Raw genomic sequence first — 23,650 nt, forward strand, 5'->3', positions numbered from 1 at the left:
GTCAAGCCGTTAAAGACAATTGGGTCAGGTCCGGATGGAGACAGGGACCCTGAGACAACAGGTCTGGTTGTAGTGGAAATTGAAGAGGATCGTCTATGGAGAGACTTTGAAGATCGGAGTACCAATGGCGTCTGGGACAAGCCATAGCTACCAACAGGACCGTGCCCCTTCTTGCTTGAACTTCCAAAGAACCCGAGGCAGAATGGAGACTGGAAGAAAGAGGTATGCCACATGGAAGGTCCACCTCACAGATAATGCATCCACGAAGGCTGCGCCGGGGTCCCTCTTCCTGGCCACGTACACTGGAAGCTTGTGTCGTGAGGGCATGAGGTCCACATCCGGTAGACCCCATATGTCCACCAAGAGCTGAAAGACTTCTGGATTGAGAGACCACTACCCTGCATGCACGTCGTGATGGCTGAGGAAATCTGCCTCCCAATTGAGTATCATTGGGATGAACACTGCGAAGATGGCTGGGAGATGGCGTTCGGCCCATGTGAGTATGCGGGACACTTCTGCCATTGCTGATTGATTTCAAGTGCCTCCCTGGTGATTGAGGTAGGTCACTGCCATGGCGTTGTCGGACTAGCCTGCCTTGAAGAATATCCTGAGCCAGAGTGAGGGCTTTGTAAGTGGCTCGGAGTTCCAGTATGTTGATTGGTAAGATCACCTCGGCTGGAGTCCAGCATCCTTGGAAGGAGTGCTGGCCAGTCACTGCGCTTCATTTGCGGAGACTTGTGTCCATGGTGAGGAGAGCCCAGTCTGGGTTTCAAAAGGGCATCCCTTGTTTAGGTGGGACGTCTGTAGCCACCAAAATAGGGACAGGAAAATCTTCAGAAAGAGGCCCATCATCTGGGATCTGAGCAGATGGGGCAGCAAGTTCAACCTGTAGAGGATCAGGTGTTGTAGGGGCCTGGCGTGAAACTGAGCGTACTCCACCATGTCGAAGGTGGACACCACGCATCCAAAGGTCTGCATTGCAGAGTGAATTGCTACTATACGACTGTTTAGTAGTCTGCGCACTCTGTGCTGTAATAAAGATTTTGTCTGCTGTCCGGAAGATTCTCTGAGCCTGAGAGTCCAGGAAGGCTCCCAAATGTACCATTCTTTGAGAAGGGGTCAGGGAAGACTATTCTAGTTGATCAGCCAACCATGTGTTTATAGAAAGGCATTGGTTACTTGTAGATGGCGGTGAAGAATTTCTGGGGAGCTTGCTAAGAGCAAGAGATCGTACAAGTATGGTAGCAGTCTGTTTCCCTGACAATGAAGATAGGCCGCCATGATCTTGGTAAAGCCCCGAGGAGCTGTAGCAAGCCCAAAAGGAAATGATTGAAATTGGTAATATTTCTGTAGGACAGCATACTGGAGATACTGCTGATGAGAAGGTGCTGTAGGTAAGCGTCCTGAATGGCCAGAGATACCATAAAGTCCCCAGGCTCCATAGCCAGGACGATAGAGCGTAGGGTTTCCATACAAAAACTGGGCACCCTGATAAACTTTTTCAGAGACTTGAAGTTGAGGATAGGCTGATGAGACCCGTTGGGCTTCTGAACCAAGGAAAGGGTAGAATAATGGCCCTTCCCTCGCTTTGATGAGGGGACCGAAATTATTACTCCTCAAGAGCAGTAAGGACTGAATGGCCTTCTGGAGGAGCAAGGCTTTGCTTGGGTCCGATGGAGGTCCTGTGCAAAAGAAATGCTGTGGGGGCCGCCTCAAGAGAGGGCATATCCGTGAGAGACCACTTCTTTTCCACAGGCATCTGAGGTGGTCTGACGCCAGAACTGAATGAACTGAAGAAGTCGTCCTCCCACCCTGGGAGCCGCCAGGGAGAGGCCCACCCTGTCAAGCTGAAGGCTTGTCCTCAGATTTGGTAGGTGGATGTCTAGTAGCCCAGGTCTGTTTGGTCCTAGGCTTGGAGGCCTTAGTGGATGCCGGCTGCCGTGGAAAGGACTGACCTTTTAGCTTTTCTTTGGGAACGAAAGGATGACATCCGAGGCTTCGTAGTATATGCCGAGAACAAGAACGCCGCCTTGGAAGCTGCCAAGGTAGTCACAATCTTGTCCAATTCTGTGCCAAACAGGATCTCCCCAGAATAAGGCAGAGACTCCAAAGCCTTTTTAGAGTCCGAATCTGCCTTCCATGAGCGAAGCCAAACAATACGGCGGGCTACCACGGAAGTAGCAGATGCCTTGGAAGCTAGGAGACCAGTAGCAAAAGCTGCCTCTCCTAAATAGGAGGCTGCATCCCTAATGTGAGATATGTAGGACAGCTGTTCCCTCGAAGCATCAGAGGGAAATGTATCCTCTAGGGCCTCTGCCCAACTCCTTTTGCCACCAAGACTGTAGCCTTGGCAGGACAAGTAATGACTCCTGTAAGAGAGTAGATAGATTTCAGGCAAGCTTCAATCCTTCTATCCGTAGTCTCCTTTTAAGGAGTTTGCAATGTGGATAGGTTAGGTAGCGTTCTTAATAGGGATGTGCGCCGGACCATTTTTGCCGGATTTGGATTTGGTTCTATTTTGTTGTCCGGCTTTGGATTTGCCAAACTGCGGTGACTGGATTTGAATTTTTTTCAAAAATTGGCCAAAAAAGGTAAAATCACATAAATCTGGCTTTTTTTTTTTCTTACTAGAGTGTTATTAACCTCAATAACCTTAATTTACAGTCAATTTAGACCACCTCACAGCTTAAATTATAGTTTTCACCATTATTGGCCAAAGGTTGCAGTGAGCTGACTGGTTACCAAGCGTCAGAGCAGCGGCACAGACACCACAGTTTAAAGCACATCTATGACACATTGCCACACAGCAGTGGCAGACATGAAAGGCAGAGCAAGATGGAATTGTCCTTAGCCCATGGAGTCACAGAGCTTTGTATACAGTGGGCTAAGGCCCAAGCAGTCACGAAGCTTGTATACACACAGTGGGCTTATGCCCTGTCACGGAGCTTGTATAATACACTCAGTGGGCTTATGCCCTGTCACAGAGCTTGTATAATACACTCAGTGGGCTTATGCCCTGTCACGGAGCTTGTATAATACCTCAGTGGGCTTATGCCCTGTCAAGGAGCTTGTATAATACACACAGTGGGCTTATGCCCTGTCATGGAGCTTGTATAATACACTCAGTGGGCTTATGCCCTGTCACGGAGCTTGTATAATACACTCAGTGGGCTATGCCCTGTCACGGAGCTTGTATAATACACTCAGTGGGCTATGCTCTGTCACAGAGCTTGTATAATACACTCAGTGGGCTTATGCCCTGTCACGGAGCTTGTATAATACACTCAGTGGGCTTATGCCCTGTCACGGAGCTTGTATAATACACTCAGTGGGCTATGCCCTGTCACGGAGCTTGTATTATATACACAGTGGGCTATGCCCTGTCACGGAGCTTGTATTATATACACAGTGGGCTATGCCCTGTCACGGAGCTTGTATACACTCAGTGGGCTTATGCCCAGTCACAGAGCACACACAGTGGGCTTATGCCCAGTAAAGTCACAGAGGTTATTTTTTATATGAATGTGTTATATTGATAATATATTATTAATGCCAGCCACAAGAACACTGCCTACTCTCTCTAACTCTAGTCTCACTCGAGTCTCTAACTAATCTAAGACTAGCACTAACTACGCACGACTGTTCCGTCCGACCTCGTCACGCAAAATGGCGCCGGGCGCCGCGCCTTTAATAGAGGCTGAACATCACCCGGGTCTTGCGTTCGGGTGGACTCGGATTCCACCAGTTCGGAGCGGTTCAGAATCCGAACCGCTCATCTCTAGTTCTTAACTAGACGTGTCACGTGGGAATAAACTGCAGGGGGAACTTCCCATTTAGTGCAATCAGTAGATGGAAGAGGGTAAAAGGAAATCAAACGTTTAGGCAGCTGAAACTTTTTACTCGGCATATTCCATGCATCACACCTATGATCAGATAGCTGATCCCAGTGAGGAAACTCCGGCAAAACTACCTTCTGTCGCTTATATAGTGGCTGTTTTGCCTTAGGAGTGGGTTCTGCCGCTTCTATTTGAAGAATAGATTTTACAGCTCCCACAAGTGCAGGTATATTCAATTTAGAGGGGGGCTCCTCCTCCCCCGAGAGGGAGTCAGAGTGAGAGAGGTCTGCGTCTTCTGCCTCCCCAGACGATAACTCAGAATCTGATAGCTGGGAAGATAACACAGCACGCTTAGTAGGGTTACTAGGTAAGGGTCTTTCCTTGTTGAAAGGCTGTAGAGGTCTCCGCCAGACTCTGTACCGAGGTAGAAAGTACGTCTACCCATGGGGAGGCAAAGGATTTACAGGGAGTACCTGCTGTGGGCCATCCCACAGGGGGCGCTAACACTGGGACCGCTAGGTGGTCTGCAATTTTTGCCAACAACTGTGAAGAGGAAGCCCAGGGGGGTCCTGAGGAGAGGAGGCTGATGGGCCAGGTGTCGTATAACAAGATGCACATTGACCATCTTGAATGAGATTCTCTGAAGCTAAGCCTGCTAAACGGGACTTGCAAGACACCAGCGTGGGAGCAGCAGGCTCCTTGTTGTTCTTGCCTTTGCTAGACATAGCTGCAAGGATAATGTAGCACACAATGTGGCACAGTGCAATTGGCAACCCAGATATACAGTATGTAATAGACCTCACAAGTATAGGTAGATGTGAGGTACAATGACCACCTATACCTCAGTATGCCAGGGTTGGAATGAAGAAAGGGAAAGGTAGACGCTGATAGTTGAGAAAAGATACAGCAACGCTAGCACAAGTCACATACAATGCGGAGCATACAATATAACTGCAGTGGGCACTAAATTCAACTACACAGAGCGCAGTGGCTGGTAGAAAATAGAGCTGTATAACCTGGCTCCTGGGAGAGGTATTCAGGGAGACCAGACCCAGCGTTCCCGGCGACCTGATGCAGAAAATGGCCGCTCTGGTGAGTCTCTGAGGGGGTCGGAGGGTGAGGGAGGAGCAGCTCAGGGACGTCAAGACTGCAGTGGAATGGCTCCCTGAGCTGGGGGAGGGGCCGCAGGGAGAGTGCCTTCTCTCCCATACTGACATCAACCACCGAGTCCCCGGCTTTAGCTGACCCCTGCACCAATATAGCTTATACCCTGGTTGTCTAGTGGAGGGACGAACCAGTGTCCACATCAGCGCATCCGGTTTGTCCCCTGAGACCGGAGGTAAGACTGCGCATAGATGTGGGGACCCGCCTTACCTGTCCCCATGAGACCCGGCTGCAGTCTGGGATCCGAGGAGCCCTGCTAGCTATGTCCCCCCGGAGCCCCACTGAGAGTACCTAGCCGAGGGCTGGAGTCGCAGCGTAGCAGAGGGGTGATGGAGCAGCAGTGCGGACGTCCGGAGCATTGTCTAGCGCTGCTTGCTCTATTAAAAATTTTAATCATGAAAATAAAGCTTAACAGCAGCCTCACTGTTCTAACAGTCATCCAGCTCCTGCCAGACACCAACAAAACTGCGTTGCCTTCATGCTGTGGGCGGGGTATTGGGGGAAGGACCGGAGCATCCTGGGACAGAAAAAAAGCTTTGCTGTTGGTGTCCAGTCCTCCAAGTACCACCTACACCCCCATTGTCTCCCTGTGGAGCCCTATGGACCCTGAAGAAGAAATATTAACACAATGCTGCAGAGTATGGAGTTGTTAGAAACATTAGCGCAAGGTTCCGCCGGAGCCTCTTGTGATGTGCGGCTGTGCATAGTGCCAGTACTTATGGAAGGGAAACCTCGTTTGTACTCTTTAACAAGCAAAGTTTCACTCCCAGATTATAACCAGAGTTATATGAGTGCCTGGCTAATTGTATTTCCCATAATGGGTTTCTATTGCCAAAAGTGTGTAGTTAGAAATACTAGTAAAACACATGTGAAAACCGCAGTAGGATGAGGCCTCAGTGATGGTTAATGACGCGGTTGCACATCCCTATACATTTGATAAATATATAATCACTTTTCTTCATTCTAATTCGCTGGCACAGACCAAAAGATGATAGGGATGCATCCCGCCGCCCTTCGCATGTATACCGGCGTTGGCAATGCCGGTATGCATGACGATCTCCGCAATGGAGCACTCTGTCGGTAAGAGTGGCCCTTTGCGGTGGAAGGACTACACATGCGCAAAAGGACCCACGCGCCACTAGGGGTGCTGGGAGAGATCCGATTGGATCCCTATATCAGCACTCGGCAAAAAGAAGTCAACAGGCTTCTATGGGTAACGGCGTCAGGAGGATGACGTTACCCACTGCAACCAAGTACTGGAGTGCATGGCGTTCCTGGGCTTGGTGCATATGAGAAATACAGTCATACCCACATTTTCGGGGGTTTGTCCGCATTTCTCACCTTACTGCATCCCGCCCAGGATCTGTTATCTGTCTCCATGGTGCATACGGCCTTTCATTTCCTCACCCTGGCACAAACCCTATCTTTGCATCTCAGGACGGACTGGACTACAATCCATTTTGGGGCAAGGGGTGATAGTGGGGGTGTCGCTTGGACTGGTCAGCGACCTAGTTAAAAACTTAGTAACCGCCTCATAACACCCCCACCATATACACAACCGCTGCCATGTCCAGTACAAATGAGTGGGACCTCTGCCCCTGTAGTAAGGTGGGGACTCTGCCCCTCTCCAAAAATTCTGTACTATTTAAAATATTAGCAGGAGGATGTGTTTATTCTCTGTTTAACGACATGCAGGTGCTGCTGTGTGTGCATGTATTACTTAGCACTTTTAAAATGTAGCGAACACAAATAAAACCGAAACCTAATTAACCGACATTAGAAAATCTGAGCCGCCTACTGACTTTATTTTACAACCAACCACAAGATGGCGCTATGAGAGCAGTGAGGAGACATGAACATCAAGTATAGCACAGGACTGTTTTTAACTTAAAAATACATATTTAAATTAAAAATATGTAGATATTTTCCTATTTTATATCAAATTTTTTTTTTTAATTATCTTGACACTGTGTGATGGGTTATTTTACTGGAATTGGTTAGATTGTATGCTGCAATGGAGTAAATACTGGCTTATTTTTTTTTTATTATTCTTTTATGCTTTTTAAACAGTTTTTCCTATCTTCCAGCAGATTATTCCGCGTGTGATAGGATAGCACTCCAATTCACCCTCTATTTGGAGGTTACCGTGGGTGAACCCACAGTGAATGCATATGGAAATTTCAATGCAATGCTACAGAGTATGGTGCCAATAGAAACAGTAGGGAAGATTTAATGTAACACAACCAAGGCCACACAGGGGCTGATTATGAGCTGGGAGCAAAGCTAAGGATGAGCCTCAGTAGATAAGGCAGAGCCTCCGCATGGGGTGAATTGTATCAGTTTGAATAAGGCGGCGGTAAACCATCCGAGAAGCCCTGGGAAGGCTTTGAGATGTTCAGGTACAGCCATGGCCAAAAATTTTGAGAATGACACAAGTATTGGTTTTCACAAAGTTTGCTGCTTCAGTGTTTTTAGACCTTTTTGTCAGATGTTACTATGGTATACTGAGGTAACATTACAAGCATTTCATAAGTGTCAAAGGCTCTTATTGACAATTACAAGTTTTTGCAAAGAGTCAATATTTGCAGTGTTGACCCTTCTGTTTCAAGACCTGTGTCATGCCAACAGTACAGCATCCTGAGACCATTCATGTGGGGGGTTGCTTCTCAGCCAAGGGATTGGACTCACTCACAATTTTGCCTAAGAACACAGCCATGAATAAAGAATGGCACCAAAACATCCTCCAAGAGCAACTTCTCCCAACCATCCAAGAGCATTTTGGTGATGAACTATGCCTTTTCCAGCATGATGGAGCACCTTGCCTTCAGGCAAAAGTGATAACTACTGTAAGTGGCTCGGGGAACAAAACATCAAAATTTTGGGTCCACAGCCAGGAAGCTCCCCAGACCTTAATCCCATTGAGAACTTATGGTCAAACCTCAAGAGGCGGGTGGACAAACAAAAACCCACAAATTCTGACAAACTCCAAGCATTGATTAGGCAAGAATGGGCGGCCATCAGTCAGTATGTGGCCCAGAAGTTGAGTGACAGCATTCCAGGGTGAATTGCAGAGGTCTTGAAAAAGAGGGGTCAACACTGCAAATATTGACTCTTTGCTTAAACTTAATGTAATTGTCAATAAAAGCCTTTGATACTTATGAAATGCTTGTAATTTTACTTCAGTAAACCATGGTAACATCTGACAAAAAAGGTCTAAAAACACTGTAGCAGCAAACTTTGTGAAAACCAATACTTGTGTCATTCTCAAAACTTTTGGCCATGTATTGTAACTGAACCCATCACACCAAACCTGGCTATATTTATGGAATTTGTTATTCAAGCATGCACTTTTTTTTTTCTTTAATTGTTGTCAGATCTTGTTCAAGACCCATCGGTGGGTGGGGGCACTTCAGGTGTTTGTAACCGGCCACTTTGCAGCATTGAGGATTTATACGGATAATTTATCAGCATATTTGACTAGTTCATCTGTTGGGTGACCTAGAAGATCAACATCTTAAGAACAATGTTAATAAGAATATCATCGTCATTCCAGAACCAATCTTAGGACAGGATCATCAGGTGTGGACATATATGAACCCACATTATCACAAATCCTCCTCTGCTGAAGCAATGCCATAAATCCTCCTCAGTTGGTTAGGGAGCAGATACCACCTGTAATAAACCTTATAGTCCTTCTCTTTGACTAGAGATGAGATGGAGGATTTTGAGATCCTTCTCTTACAGTGGACCAAGTGTCATCATCCAATGGACTACCCAAGTCTTTGTCCCAATTACTGTAGCCTCGAGTTTTGGGAGATCTGCTTGATTGGTGGTTAGCAAAAGATTGTAAAGGACAGAGACCGCACCCTTTAAGAGGATTATGGAGATGCAGATTTTCAAGTGAGGTCAAGGAACTAGTTGATTGGGGAGGGAGTCTCTGTACTGTTTCATTTGTAGATATACAAAAAGGCTAACAGTCGGGAGGTCTAAGCAATCTCAGGAGCCCATGGAGGCGCATTAATTAGAGGCATGGATATCCAGAATTGCCCTAACATCTGTCAATATACAAATAAATCCCCATTACACCATTGTAATTGGCTCTACGTATATTAATACTTATTTTAGAAACCACCAAGGCAGTTCCGCTAGAATTGGCACCCGGAGAAGGAACCATTATTCTACCGTACCATGAGATGATTAGATTATGGAAGAATTTTCTGTGAAATGATTGGTGATATGTACTGTATACCTAGATATTTAATCTTGAAGGATATTTACAAAAACTTGTAAATAAATATATATAAAGCTTGTATAAAACGGACACCGGGCTAGCCCAACCTCTAGACCAGGTCTGGCCAACTTGTGGCTCTCCAGCTGTTGTGAAAACTCCCAGCATGCCCTGCCACAGTTTTGTTATTATGGAATGCAAAAACTGTGGCAGGATTTTACAACAGCTGGAGAGCCACAGGTTGACCAGTCCTGTTCTAGACTTTTACAGTGCAAGAATAAGCTAGGGATGGCCATCGACCATCAATGAATTGAAATCATCTATGGTTTATGGCCGATGTTGAATATTTTGGCCATCGATAGCTGAGAGCCAATGGTTATAAGCTATCGATGAATGAGCGGGAGACAGTTTTCTTTTCTAACGGGTGTTTTTTTATTGGCTCGCCGTTATCCCTTGCAGCAGTGGCTATCGAGGGGTGCAAACCATCGATGGTTTGCCGTACATTGTTTGTGTGCCATCAATGGTAACCATCGATGGACACCCCACCGATGGCCATCCCTAGAATAAACTGCAGTCAATCCAAACAATAGAGCTTTGACAAGAAAAGATGAACCTGTAACCAATCAGAGTGCGAGACCCACTGGTTATAACGTCCACGGGACATTTACAGGAGCAGAAGCAGACCAACCTGTAACCAATCAAAAAGTGAGAACTTTTACGGGACCAGATCAACCTGTAACCAATCAGAGCATGGGGACATTTAAGGGAGCAGAAGCAGACCAACCTGTAACCAATCAGAGCGTAAGAACTTTCTTGGGACTGTACCAACCTGTAACCAATCAGAACATGAGGACATTCACAGGACCAGACCAACCTGTTACCAATGAGAGTGTTAGAACATTCAGAGAACTAGACCAACCTGTAAGACTGACCTGCAACCAATCAGAGCATTAGAACAGTCACAAGTCTGGTCCCCCCTGTAGCCAATCAGAGCATTAGACCAGTCACATGTCTGGCCCCCCTGTAGCCAATTAGAGCATTAGAACAGTCATAAGTCTGGCCCCCCTGCAGACAATCAGAGCATTAGAACAGTCACAAGTCTGGCCCCCCTGTAGCCAATCAGAGCATTACAACAGTGACAAGTCTGGCCCCCCTGTAGCCAATTAGAGCATTAGAACAGTCACAAAGTCTGGCCACCACTAGCCAATCAGAGTATTCGAACAGACCTGGCAAACTGTAACTGATCAGAACAATAGACTGGCTATACTAATGCATTGTACAGTATTGCACAAAGGTTACTTGATTTAAATTTAAGATGGACTACAGGAACCAGTTGGTTGCTAGTCCTTCCATAACGACTTAGCAGTGATGAGTGCTCACCAAATAGTGTTTTCTTTTTTTTTTTAAAGACTCTGAGGGGTATTCAATATGAAACATTAACTTCACTGTCGAAGTTAACGTTTCATATCGGAGTTTTTACCTGCGTTAAAGTATCGGGCGCGCGCCCGCTTATCCCCGTATTCAATATAAAATTAACGAAAATGGGAGCCTCCGAAGTTGGATTTGCGCAAAGTTACGAATTTTTCTTTCAAAAAATTGTAAGACCCCCCTAAAGTTGTAAAAACATGGGGGATCACTATGGGTACCCCCGTTTTAGCCTTTAAATGAAAGTCGGGGATTTAAATAGCCGCAGCAGGTGTTTTTCCCGACATTGAAGAAGTGATGCAGAAGAGCACTTAGGTTTTTTTTTTCCGTTTTTTTGAGTGGTTTTTAAGTGGTCCCATCAAATTTGGGGTACATGAAAATGGGTACTAGCATATTTTGGTGTCCCTAAAGTAAGTTTTTAAAAATTCTGCATTTGTGCACCTGCCGCTATAAATCTATTCTAGAAAACACCTGCCGCATACTTACAGAATAGCCCTGAACCTATTTCCCTATTCTTAAACAATTTTTTCCCATTCTTTTTTTTTTCACCCCAATTTTGAAATTAAGTTTTTGGGGTGTCCCTATTTTTTTTTAAAAAAAACTTTTTTTGACACAGTTATTTTTTAAATGTCATTCCCAGGGGTGCAGGCTATTTTTTTAAAGCCTGCACCCCTAAACCCCAATTCTGCACTTTTTTTCGACACCTATTCAATGGTGAAAAGTTATCCCCGTTTTTTATCAAAGACTTTTCAAAACTGTGATAAGTCTTTGAAATTGAATACGGTGTAAACGTAAAACCTGCGATAATGACGTCATAAGTGCGATGTTAACGCAAAAATGATGTTATCGCTCCCATATTGAATACCCCTATCACAGTACAGAACATTGCAGGACATGGACAAGGTATAAACATTGCTGCATCAGCCGTCATAGTACCCAAATACGCAGCCGGGCAGCAGAACCCAAAGGTTGGGAAGTAAAAGCACATGAGGTAAGAGGGCCCTGCTCGTGAGAGCTTACAGTCTAAAGACTGACGGGTTATTAATGCACAGCAGGATAGTAACAGCTACAGGACAAGTTAGAAGGCTGAGCTGTGAAACGGCAGATTAAAGGTAATGGAGATGAATGTAGAGGTATGCGCTGAGGCTGCGGTAATGACAGCGCTATTATCACACTGACAGGAATACAATTAGGATGGAAAGGGAGCCAGGAATAGCAGCTGACAGAACATGGAGTAGCAGGACACAGCTGGGAGGAGGCTGCAAAGGTGAAATAAAACTCTGCAATGCATTACTAGAGGGGTCAGGGGGGGATGAAGCTATAGCACAGGTTCTCAGTTCATGTTTTCCAGGTCTCCTCACAGAATCGCAATGTGTCAGTGGGTGGGATGTACTAAAGGTAAAAATGTGCTAAAACCTCCGAAAATGCATGATCATGGCCCCGCCCCCTACTACACAATGCGGAAGCAGGGCCAGGAAAACTCGATTCAGCGTGTATAGCGTCTTCTTCCACCCGGACCACCCATTCAGTAAGTGAGTGGCTGCGAGCGAATCTGGGAGGCTTCCCCACTCTTCTGAGCAGCCAGGAGCACCACACGATTTTAGGGAGGGTAGGTAAGTATGCCTGCAGCATGACCCCTACCCAGGGCCAGTTCCAGGAGGAGCCGCGCCCTCTGCAGAAATTACACTGCGGAGCCCATAAACCCTGGGCGCGTCCCAAAAGGGGGCATGACCTAATTGCTCATTTCCATAGCCCATGCCCTCTGAATGACATTATTTGGGGCGTACCCGTATGGCACGCCTCTCATTTAACGTCAGGCTGGGGGTGAGCCCAGCACTCCATCAGTAGCTGGGCTGCCACCTGCCCTCTCCCTGCACTGAATGGATGCCACATGCCTTTCAGCTTCTCCGGAGTCCGGCGCCACCATGCTCTGCATAGCTGCGGCGGTGGGGGGCCCCAAACTCCCGACTGCCCGACGGACACTACTGCCTGTGGGTGGAACAGCAAGACAGTGCCCGAAAAACGTGACTGTCCCTCTGAAATCGGGATGGTTGAGAGGGGTGAGCCCTCTATGGAGTGGTGCCCCTGTTCGACTGCACTGGTCTAACGCCTGAAGAGCGGGCCCTGCCCCTGCCCCCTGGTACAAGACTGTCTGCTTTTGATTGAGTTCATTAATTCACATGAAAGGTGTTTATAACATGAATCATTACAGCTCAGATTACTGTAATAGGAACATAAGTGAGGGTGGGTGGGGAGAGGACCTGCCGACCATGTGAAGTGCAAAATCCATTTTGTAGACTGAACCAACAAATTCAGTAGGACTTGGTGCCTCAGGAATATTAGTTAATTCTCAGTAATATTTGTCATATGGTGCCTGGGCGATGTCATTGGCTGTTACTGTAGGAAAGCTCTGCATTCTCATTAATGTTCCTTCTGTCCACAAAATACTTTTTATTTTATTTCATTCTTTTCGTCCAGCGTTAATCGGGTCACAAGTTATCCTTGCTTCGGCTCCTAATTCTAATCATGCGCTACAAGTAATGACTTTGTGATTGCCGGGGCACTAATGAATTTACTACAGCAACCCTCTGCTAATTACTGTCACTGCCAGCCCCGAAGCCTGAATCTGGGCCCTGCACACTGGCCTCTGTTACATGGCCAATATGCAGATTGGAAAATCAGGACAAACTAGTCTACAAGCCCCCCTCCCCAATCACACCCAAGGGGTTAGACCACACCAGTTTCTGTCACCATAAATGGGGATTGTAATGGAGTGGCAGAAATACTCGCTAACCACCAGGGTATGCTAATGCTGTTTAAGGCTTGCAATCAAGCTTGGCAACGTAATCTAAAGGTTCCCATTACCGACTTCACCTCTCGCGAGTGGGAACAGCGGCAGCTTTTAGGTGCTGTCTTATTACGTTCACTGCAAGTAAGTGCACTGCGGTCGAGGGAGTGGGTCTCACAGCCTCCCAGTGCAGGTCACAAACGCTGGTTGCCACCGTATGTCTGACGTGATCATGTTTGCAGTATCAATGGCGTTTTTCTACCATCAGTGGGTAACGAGCATTAAAATAGCAGCATGTTATTCTCATTAATGTACTGTATATCTACAGCAATGATTTACATTTACAAGATAAATAAAATAAATAAATAAGCCCGCATTAGGCCTCACTTGCATTAGGGCCAGCTGTACAGTAATACACACACAGTAGGGGCCTGAAATACATTTTGCCACCAGCTGTTGAGTTATATTAGACATGATAATATATTTATTGGGTTTGATACAGAGTAGGACCCAAGTCTATTTACAGAGTAGGTCCGAGCTCTGTCGTACACAAACTGAACACAGTTTGCGCTTGGGAATAAATGGACATAACTGGTCTGTAACTGGGCCCCATCACGTAATCCCAGTACACAGAGGGAGTGCCGATGACATTGCTGGCGACGCAGCGCAGTCCGGTCGCACAGATGTGTACAATGCTGCATACAGGGAAATATACACTATTTATGTCTGTCCATGCACGCTGTGTGGGCACATTTACAGCCAACGTGCGTTCAACTCAGTCCCATTGTGTCTATAGATTTGCAATAGCGTGGTCAGGTCATTAATAGCAAACTGGGGTTGATAGAATTACTTGTAGAATGTATAGTGACTCTTCAGAATGAATTAGCCATGGTGACAATCTCTGGCTTCAGAGAAGAGATAAATCTATGCCAGGGATGTACAGATGTGTCCTCATACATGTAGCGTCTATACGCCATACGGTACTAGACGCTTGGCGTGACTGAGGCAATCTGTGAGGAGCGAGTACCGTACATTTCTTGAAACTTTGCATCTTATACGCATTGCAGATACTGGGCAAAGCCACTCACAGTGTACCAGAGAGGCGGGGCTGTGACTTTAACCGCACAGGAATCAGTTTTAGGGGTCTATTTACTAAGCAGTGTTAGGAGACAAAGTGAAATGAGATAAGGTACCAGACAATCAGCTCCTAACTGCCATGTCACAGGCTGTGCTTTAAAAATGACAGGGGAGCTGATTGGCTGTTACCTTATCTCCTTTCACTTAGGCCCGGGATGTCACCGCAACCTTACTAATCGCATATGCAATTAGTATCGCAAAGGACAGCTCTTGCAATATGCAATAAGAGCTGCCCTTTGCGAAGCAGCCGACACCGGGTGAGGAGGTCTCCGCAGGACCCCGCCCTCTCCGAGCCCGGGAACTTCCTGCTGGTGACCTGTGCAGGAAGTCCCGGGGTCCTCCTCCTTGCACCCGGAAGAAGATTAGGAGGAAGAGGCGGCAGAGGACCCAGGATGAGCAGGGGCCGGCGACCAGGACACTCAGGTGCGTGGGGACCAGTGCTGGGCGGCGGCGAAGCATCGGGAGCGGGATGCGGCAAGAAGCCCATAGGCTTCTATAGGGTAACACCCAATTTTTTGGCGTTACCCTCTGCACCGATAAAAGGGTGGCTGGGGTTTAGTACATATGGAAATGCAGTAAAAACCCTGAAAATTGTGTTTTTACATCATTTTTACCTTAGTATATCCCAGCCTTTGTCTCCTAACACTGCTTAGTAAATACACCCCTAAAACACATACAAAGTCGCAGATTGAGCACAACAGAACTTGGCGTGAGAAATAGCCGCTGCCCTTTTTACAGATTCACACAGATATACAAATGTCGCCCATCAATCTGATCTGTGTTGTTTATGGCCATACACACAGCAATTTGTAATCAATTCAGTCTAAAACAACCTAAATGGCCATCAATATTGCAGTGGGTGTACAAACCGGCAACACACGTGTGATACCCTTGGCTTTTATGGAAGCCCATGGATTTTGCTGTACTGGAGGTTACCACTTGGTGGAGCTGTGGAGTGCAGAGAGAGACATGCCGGTAATAGGAAAAGGACTTAGTAGTTGGACATGCACAGTGAAGATTGAGAGACGGCGAGGAGCAGACTTGGAGAGCGGAGCGAGGTGCCGCAGGTCTGTGAGAGAGGACCAGGCAAGCAAAGGCGCTGAGGTGGTGCCGAGTGCCAGGGTCACTCCGTACCCGTTGACAGAGTGATGGGGCCCGCAGCAGAGTACCAGCAGTGCGTGCAGGAGATTTGGACAGACAGCGCGGTGAGCTGCAGCAGGATCCATGGAGGCTGTGGGCGGGATGAATAAGCATCGCATCCGCAATGCTCTGCAGGTACAGTACCTACCACGGTTGATTACCGCGGTATGTACCTAGAAATGCGGTGTCCATCATAGAGAACAGCTCTCCCGATAAGAGCTGTCCTTTGCGATACCCCCGGTACTCTGGCGTTCTTATACACATGCGCAGAAGGACGCGGGCCGTGAGAATGATGGGAGGGATTAGATCGGATCCCTCTCAGTAGAAGCGTCCGTAAAGAAGCCCATAGGCTTATATTGGGTAACACCACATATGGGATATGTGGTAAAACCCCAGAAAACAGCATTTTCGGGGGGTTTACCGCATTTTCCCCTTTAGTACATCCCGCACTGTGTGAGTTGAGCTGAGTAAGGGAGATGTCCCTATTGTTAGTGAGCTATAATATAAAGTAATATAAAGTGATATATATATATAGTTACATATATATATGCCGACAGCATGATACATGTGCCGACTGAGTTATACTAATACCAAGAGATGTGTCCTGCTATATCTTTGCTCCATACGCCATGTAGCACGCCCTGCTAGTCGTGCTCTGCCATGGCGGTATTGAGTTGCATCGTAACGTACTGAGACGTTGGAAAACCCGGAGAGTGTAATACATCTTTCTGTCCACCAGATGTCGCTTTAGCCAAACTGCATTGTGCATGCATAAAAAAAGACAATAGAACAGCGTGTTCGCTATTGATTGAGAGCTATAATTGACTGTGTAATAAAGGATTAAATCATTTGGTATGCGAGTCCTGAGTACACTGGTGAAAAACAATTTATAATTGTGTTTTGCCATCAATATTGCAGTATATTATGCTAGATACATGTATCAGCACAATAACATCTGATTTAGAAAAGTCAGTGCCAGTATGTGCGACTTCATGCCTTAGAAATGAACATTGGGGTTTGAAGGGCGCTGAATTAAATATCACTGAACTACAAGTCTCAGCCTAGAAAGAGGTATTTTTGGATTACACACTGACTGTGCATCTTCTACAGCAAACTTGCAGCAATTTCAGCAGTGCTGTGTGGCGCTCACACAGTGATGGCACGCCTTAGAATTTAGTAATGGGGTTTGAGCAGCGGTGTTAGAAACCTGACTGTGTGTCTTCTGCTGCATACTTGCTGCTCAAGTCATGCCATACAGGTGGCATGTCACTGCATGAAAATAGCGCAGTGAGACTTGACAGTATCCACGGCGTGCAATACACAGCTTCACCGTGGAGTGGCCAGTGATCCACTGATTAGGTGCCTATTCATCATCACTAATGGGTCCGTTTCTCATGCTGAATCCCTAGTCTGCACATGTTTTAAGAATGGGCCCATTCATTATTAGGAGCCCGATAGAGCCACCTAAAATTTGCCTGCTAGAAAAAATGCCATCTTCCTATGGATAGGAGGACCGGGGTTGCGAAGAGGGATTAGAGCGGATCCCTCTGTCACCTCCTCACCTTGCGTCCTTTGGTGGCATGCAGCCCCTGATGATGAATAGGCCCCTTATAAAACAAGAGCTGGCTAAAGTGCATTGAGATACATATATTAATGAGTGCTGAAGATAATTGTGCTGTTGAAGTCTGAACTGTATATACTGTGCCTTATCATTGGAGATCTGAAGCTGTTGTTTTCTCTAATCAAGAAAGAGCAGCTTTAGATGCTAACTTTGCCTATTGTGGATTCCCTATTATAGATTACAAGTACATGCATGTAATAGGACAGGGGCCACCTAGCAATAGAGTACTCCAACAAAAGAAGTTTGTGTTCACCTTAACATAAATGACTGATTAATCCGGGGTTTTGCTAGTTTGCTGAATGATAATATATTTTGCTATTTCATTATACTGTATGTACTCTTGAGCCAGCAATTGTGTGTTTAGAATATAACATGTTGAAGTAATGAAGAATCTGTATTTTCTATAGCCACAAACAATGAGGCGCTGAAGCAGTTAGGATAAATAAGTGTATTGAATTGCCAAGAGAACTATCACCTATTGATTACCCATTGCAGTATTGCTAAATATAGTCATACAATATACCTGTATTATTTCATTTGTTTATTATTATTTTCAGCATACCCCGGTTACCTGGACCAGTGTCCTCCTACTCCCCTTTATTACATTTGCTAGATTATTCTATTTCTAAAGTTTATCATGTTAAGGGCGGGATGTACTAAACATTGCATCCGCGATGCAGCACATCCCGCCTGTCTTCGGGTACATAACGCGGTTGATTACTGCGGAATGTACCTAGAATATCGCAAAGGACAGCCCTCCCGATAAGAGCTGTCTTTTGCGATGGCTCTGGACAGAGGGACTTCCAGGGTTTAACACCCAGAATTCCCTCTGGCGGCATCTTTCTTTGCATGCGCAGAAGGCCATGGGCCGCAGGGGGTGATGGGAGGGATCCGATCGGATACCTCCCAAGGTCCCGATAATAAGCCCATAAGCTTTTATTGGGTAACGCCACCTGAAGATGGTGTTACCCATCGGGACGATGCATTCTGGTGCTTAGTACATTTGGGGTATGTGGTAATACCCCCAAAAACTGCATTTTCGGGGGGTTTAGCCCATTTTTCCCATTATTATATCCCGCCATAAAAGTCATGTGACTGTGTGTATGGGACTAGCCTCTCTGTTACAGCCTGAGAAGGACAAGCGCATGGAGTCATTGCCAGAGAGAGAAAAGGAAAATCAGCTGGACCTGCCATCTCTACTGTAAGGTACCATCTAGATCTAACTACTCTGTACCAACTTGATAAGAAATAATAAGAGCGCTATTGATGTGATAAACCAATAAAATTATAAATAAACCAAGGAGGGAAAAAGGAGAGAGAAGAAAAGAAAAAAGTTTGACAAACACCATAGATGATTTATAACTCTTTTGAGATAAATTCAGTGGAGACCTAATAAGTTCCAAAAAGGTATACAAGGGATCACATACTGACTTTCCCTACCTCTATCCTGAAATGGAAGTGGCAGTAAAGTCCCGTTGGTCTTGTCCCGGCGATGATGCGATCCCTTCCGATGGTACTGAGGTGTTGCTCCCCGCGCTCCTTCCCGCTGCTGCCTCCTGGTGGTAAAGCGTCTCTCACGGCTTACAGCTGTGGGTTGTTTCCGGCGTTCTATCCCGGCGTGACCGGCCCAGCCTTGCGCTGGGTGATGATGTACTTGGTGGGTGCCGTGGGTGACGGTGTAAATGACGGTACTCCCCACTTCCAGCAACCATCATCAGAATTGGAAGAGAAATATTCCCTTTGGTCAGTTTAGACGAGTGCGACGGAATTGCACAGAAAATGAAGTCTATCAAATACAAAGTGAAGAGTTGAAAAGAAACTTCATGGAAAAAGGATATAACAAAATGGAGTTAGAGAAACAAATACAGAAAGTAAACCGATTAGAGAGACAAGATCTAGTCCGGTATAAAACGAAGGTTAAAGACGACAGTCTGGAACCACTTTTCATCACCCAATTCAACAGCAATTCACAACTCATAAAAAATATGATGGAAAAACACTGGCATATTCTGAAATTGGACAAAGATCTAAAGTCTATTATCTCAGATAAACCAAAAATAATTTACAGAAAAGCAAAAAACATTAAACAAGAATTAATAAAAAGCTTTTTATCACCAGAGAACAGTACAAGTAAAAACAATAAAAATAAAGGTTATCATTACTGCCTTAACTGTAAAGCCTGTAAAAATCTGGACAAAGTGACCACTAAACCGAAAAAAGAATTCATATCAAATCAAACTGGAAAAATTTATCAGATAAAAGATCGCATTACATGTGACACGGATGGAGTTATCTATATGTTGGAATGCCCATGCGGGCTCCAATATATTGGTCAAACAAAAAGAAAACTGAAAATCAGATTATCTGAACACCTATACAATATTAAAAGGGGATTAACCACGCACAGTGTGTCAAACCATTTCTTAGAAGTACACTATAAAAGTCCAACAGGATTAAAGTTTTCAGCCATACAGAAAGTTAACCATAACTGGAGAGGTGGAGACTTAACAAAGAATTTGAAAATGAAAGAATCCAAATGGATATTTAATATGAAGACTTTACAGCCTTCTGGAATAAATATTGATTTTGAACTTAATGCTTTTTATAACTTTTTAATGGAATACATTTTTAACATTACACACACATTGTATATTTTAGCTATCATGTTCTATTTTTCCTTTTCCTTTTTTCTAAACTTTTCTGATCCGATTTTTTCCTTTGACACACCTTTTGATAACAAATGTCCATCTAAGATATAGATCCAAGATGGCCTTGTTTCACATGCGGTTATCGCTATTTTTAGTCACTTCCGGATTTGAACTTCCGTTTTTTAAGTGTAAACAATAAAGTTTTTCTCCTATAAAAGGAGCATTTTTTAGGATATCAATCCATCCTTGATAAAGTGCGTCTATCGCATGAAACGCGTTGGGGCTATCAGTGGAGACCACCAGGACATTCTGCACACCTAGCAGAACTCCCCGCATTTACACCGTCACCCGCGGCACCCACCAAGTACATCATCACCCAGCGCAAGGCTGGGCCGGTCACGCCGGGATAGAACGCCGGAAACAACCCACAGCTGTAAGCCGTGAGAGACGCTTTACCACCAGGAGACAGCAGCGGGAAGGAGCGCGGGGAGCAACACCTCAGTACCATCGGCAGGGATCGCATCATCGTCGGGACAAGACCAACGGGACTTTACTGCCACTTTCATTTCAGGATAGAGGTAGGGAAAGTCAGTATGTGATCCCTTGTATACCTTTTTGGAACTTACTAGGTCTCCACTGAATTTATCTCAAAAGAGTTATAAATCATCTATGGTGTTTGTCAAACTTTTCTTTTCTTCTCTCTCCTTTTTCCCTCCTTGGTTTATTTATAATTTTATTGGTTTATCACATCAATAGCGCTCTTATTATTTCTTATCAAGACATTTATTTTATATAGAGCTGCTTTTCATTTAGCGCGGCTACGCTGAACCTGCTTTCAATACTCTGTACCAACACCCGGGGTACCATATATGTGGATGCCAAATTGGACAGACCTTGCTGTTCGGAGCCCTGGTTGAGAAGCTGCATCCCATGGGGCCCGCCTGTCACCGCAGCGTGCCAGTGATTGGGTACACAGGCCAACAATCCCCATCTCAGGGGCAGGGGCATGCCTGATGAGGATGCCAGTCTGATCATTGTCAGACACCAAGATCCTGGTGACATTGGGCCAATTTGCTGTCACTGTCACATCACCACGTCTGCAGCATACATGCCTACCCTCCCGGAAGTCGCGGGAGGCTTCCAATTTTTTGGGTAACCCCCCACACCCCCTAGTGAAGTGGGCAGAATGGGGAGAAAATTACGGGGGATCGGCGGGTCCGTGCATTGGGTGAGGGCCTAATTCTATGAGAATTGCGTAATTTAGCCCCGCCCCTATTTTAAATACCCAGCATTTGTAGCAAATTCCCATGTGGGGGCGTGGCTTAATGTCACAACCCGGTCGGCCCCGTACCAACTCTGCCCACCTGCTATTCCCGAGGAGGAGAATTTATAAGTTGGCAAGTATGGTCTGCAGCCATCATAATGCCTAGACCCCATTCACCCCTCCTCAGCAAGGCACACAGGGCCTCATTCAGAGGCGGTCGTTAGATGCAAGCTGTCGCCCTGAATCAGGGCGGCCGCTTGCATCCTGAATGGCCGCCTCCTTGTCGATCGTTAAGCTGTGGGTTACCACCCACAGCTCTAACGACCGACATGGGTGATGGTCGCGATGGTCAAGACCATCGGGGCTTACGACCAGACCCTAGGGTAGGGTTTGAGCAGGAAGTTCCCCAATGACATCAGCAATGATGTCAGTGGGGCGGCCCCCAAATGGCAAGTGTTCCGACTGGAACGCCTCCATTTGGCCGGGCACGCCCTCGGCCCGCCCAGCAAATGGGGTGAGCTGTCACTCAACATCGACAGGTCGCCCCGTCTTCTATGAGACCGGGTCTCGCCCATGCGTACGACGGAGCCGGCTCCGTCGTGCGCATGTGATGTGGGGCAACATTGAGTCGGTCGCGAGCGCTCACAGTCATTACATACGCAGGGGGGATTTAAGGCCTGATTCAGAGATGTACGTTCATCCCAGGACGAAAGCACACCATCGATGTTTAGGGGTGTGCATTGTGCTTGTGTGCAGAATGAGTCCTGCAATCTCGCTCGCAGAACCCCCCCCAAGCAGCAGCATGACTGACATGCTGCAGCATTTGGGGTCTGTAGCGGGGGCGTGCCTGCGCACCTGAAATGGAGACGTGCGCCTCTGTTTTCCGGGAAGGAGCAAAGCCAGGGTCTGCATCAGCGGATGCAGATTCCTGGCCTCTTGCGTGACCAGGCACCGGCCAGGCTGCGGGAGGCGTCAACTCCTGCAGCCTGACCAAAAAAGGAGATGTGATCCCAGCCTGCGACGCCATTTGCAGTGCAGGGATTTGCACAGCCACTTGCGGCTTGCGTGCGGCTGTGTAAATCCGTCTATCTCTGAATCTGACCCTTAGTTGGCATCCTGACGGTCGGGAAGTTGGCGGTCAGAATCCCGGCTCTGGAATCTTGACTGGTGACATCCTGACGGTAAGTACTGGGGATAGGGAGAGTGTTATGGACTAAGGGGGGGTTTAGGGTTAGGCTGCGGGAAAGGTGATTTAGGGGGAGGGTTAGGGGTTAGGTCACTTACCTAATTGTGTTGGGATTCTGACTGCCGGCCTCCCGACCACTGGGATCCTGTACCCAGCCCACGCAGCGTATACTGACCTCTAAGCAGAGTACCTTATATCCTAATTCTTAGCTTTAAAAAATAAAAGGTTAAAATTAAAATAAATGTAGTTTGCCATTAACAGCCTATGATACACAGCGACACCAACACTCTCTCTGTGTAACTTCCCATACGTATCATCTACCTGCACAATAGGTGACAATGCAGTGATACATTCCTGAAACAGAACAATACGGCGGTAAGGAAGTACTCACAGTCCTATAACTCTCCTTTTATTCTCTCTCCTATTAACCTTTCTGAAATGTCACTTGCTGTCCTGCCCTGACTGTACTGTGCTGCTTTTATTAGACTCATTCAGGGCTATTGTCCACCAGACCTGGCGTGGATGCATCTCTCCATGGACTTTTTGACTGATTTGCCAAATTCCCAGGGATATACTACCATCTGGGTCGTGGTAGACCGATTTTCGAAAATGGTCCATTATGTCCCCCTAAAGAAACTTCCTACTGCTTCGGATTTGGCTCATCTGCTCGTCCAACATATATTTAGTCTCCACGGTCTTCCTACAGAAATAGTCTCTGATCGTGGAGCTCAATTCATGGCAAGGTTCTGGAGAGCCCTGTGTTCCGTCCTACAAGTTAAATTGAATTTCTCCACAGCTTACCACCCGCAAAGTAATGGATCTACAGAAAGGGTTAATCAAGATCTTGAGACCTTCCTCATGTCATCCTTCATGTCATCCTCTCAAGACAATTGGTCGGAATTATTACCCTGGGCTGAATGTGCACACAATGCCTCGTATCATTCTTCCACAAACCAAACCCTGTTCCAGATTGTATACGGTCTCCATCCCCGAGTCCCTGAGTTCCAAAGCCTACCTGTCTTTGATGTTCCAGCTGTGGATGATACTGTACAGAGGTTTGCATCAAATTGGGCTCAGGTACGTGCTGATTTAGAGAAGGAGTCCTCTCGTTACAAACTTCAGGTAGATAAGAAACGGAGAAAGGTGCCCTGTATGCAAGTTGGAGATCAGGTGTGCTTGTCTACCCGGAATCTACGGCTCAGAAATTTGCTCC

The sequence above is a fragment of the Taudactylus pleione genome, unplaced genomic scaffold (genome assembly GCF_031769625.1).
Source record: "Taudactylus pleione unplaced genomic scaffold, aTauple2 ptg000140l, whole genome shotgun sequence".
NCBI classification, from domain to species: Eukaryota; Metazoa; Chordata; class Amphibia; order Anura; family Myobatrachidae; genus Taudactylus; species Taudactylus pleione.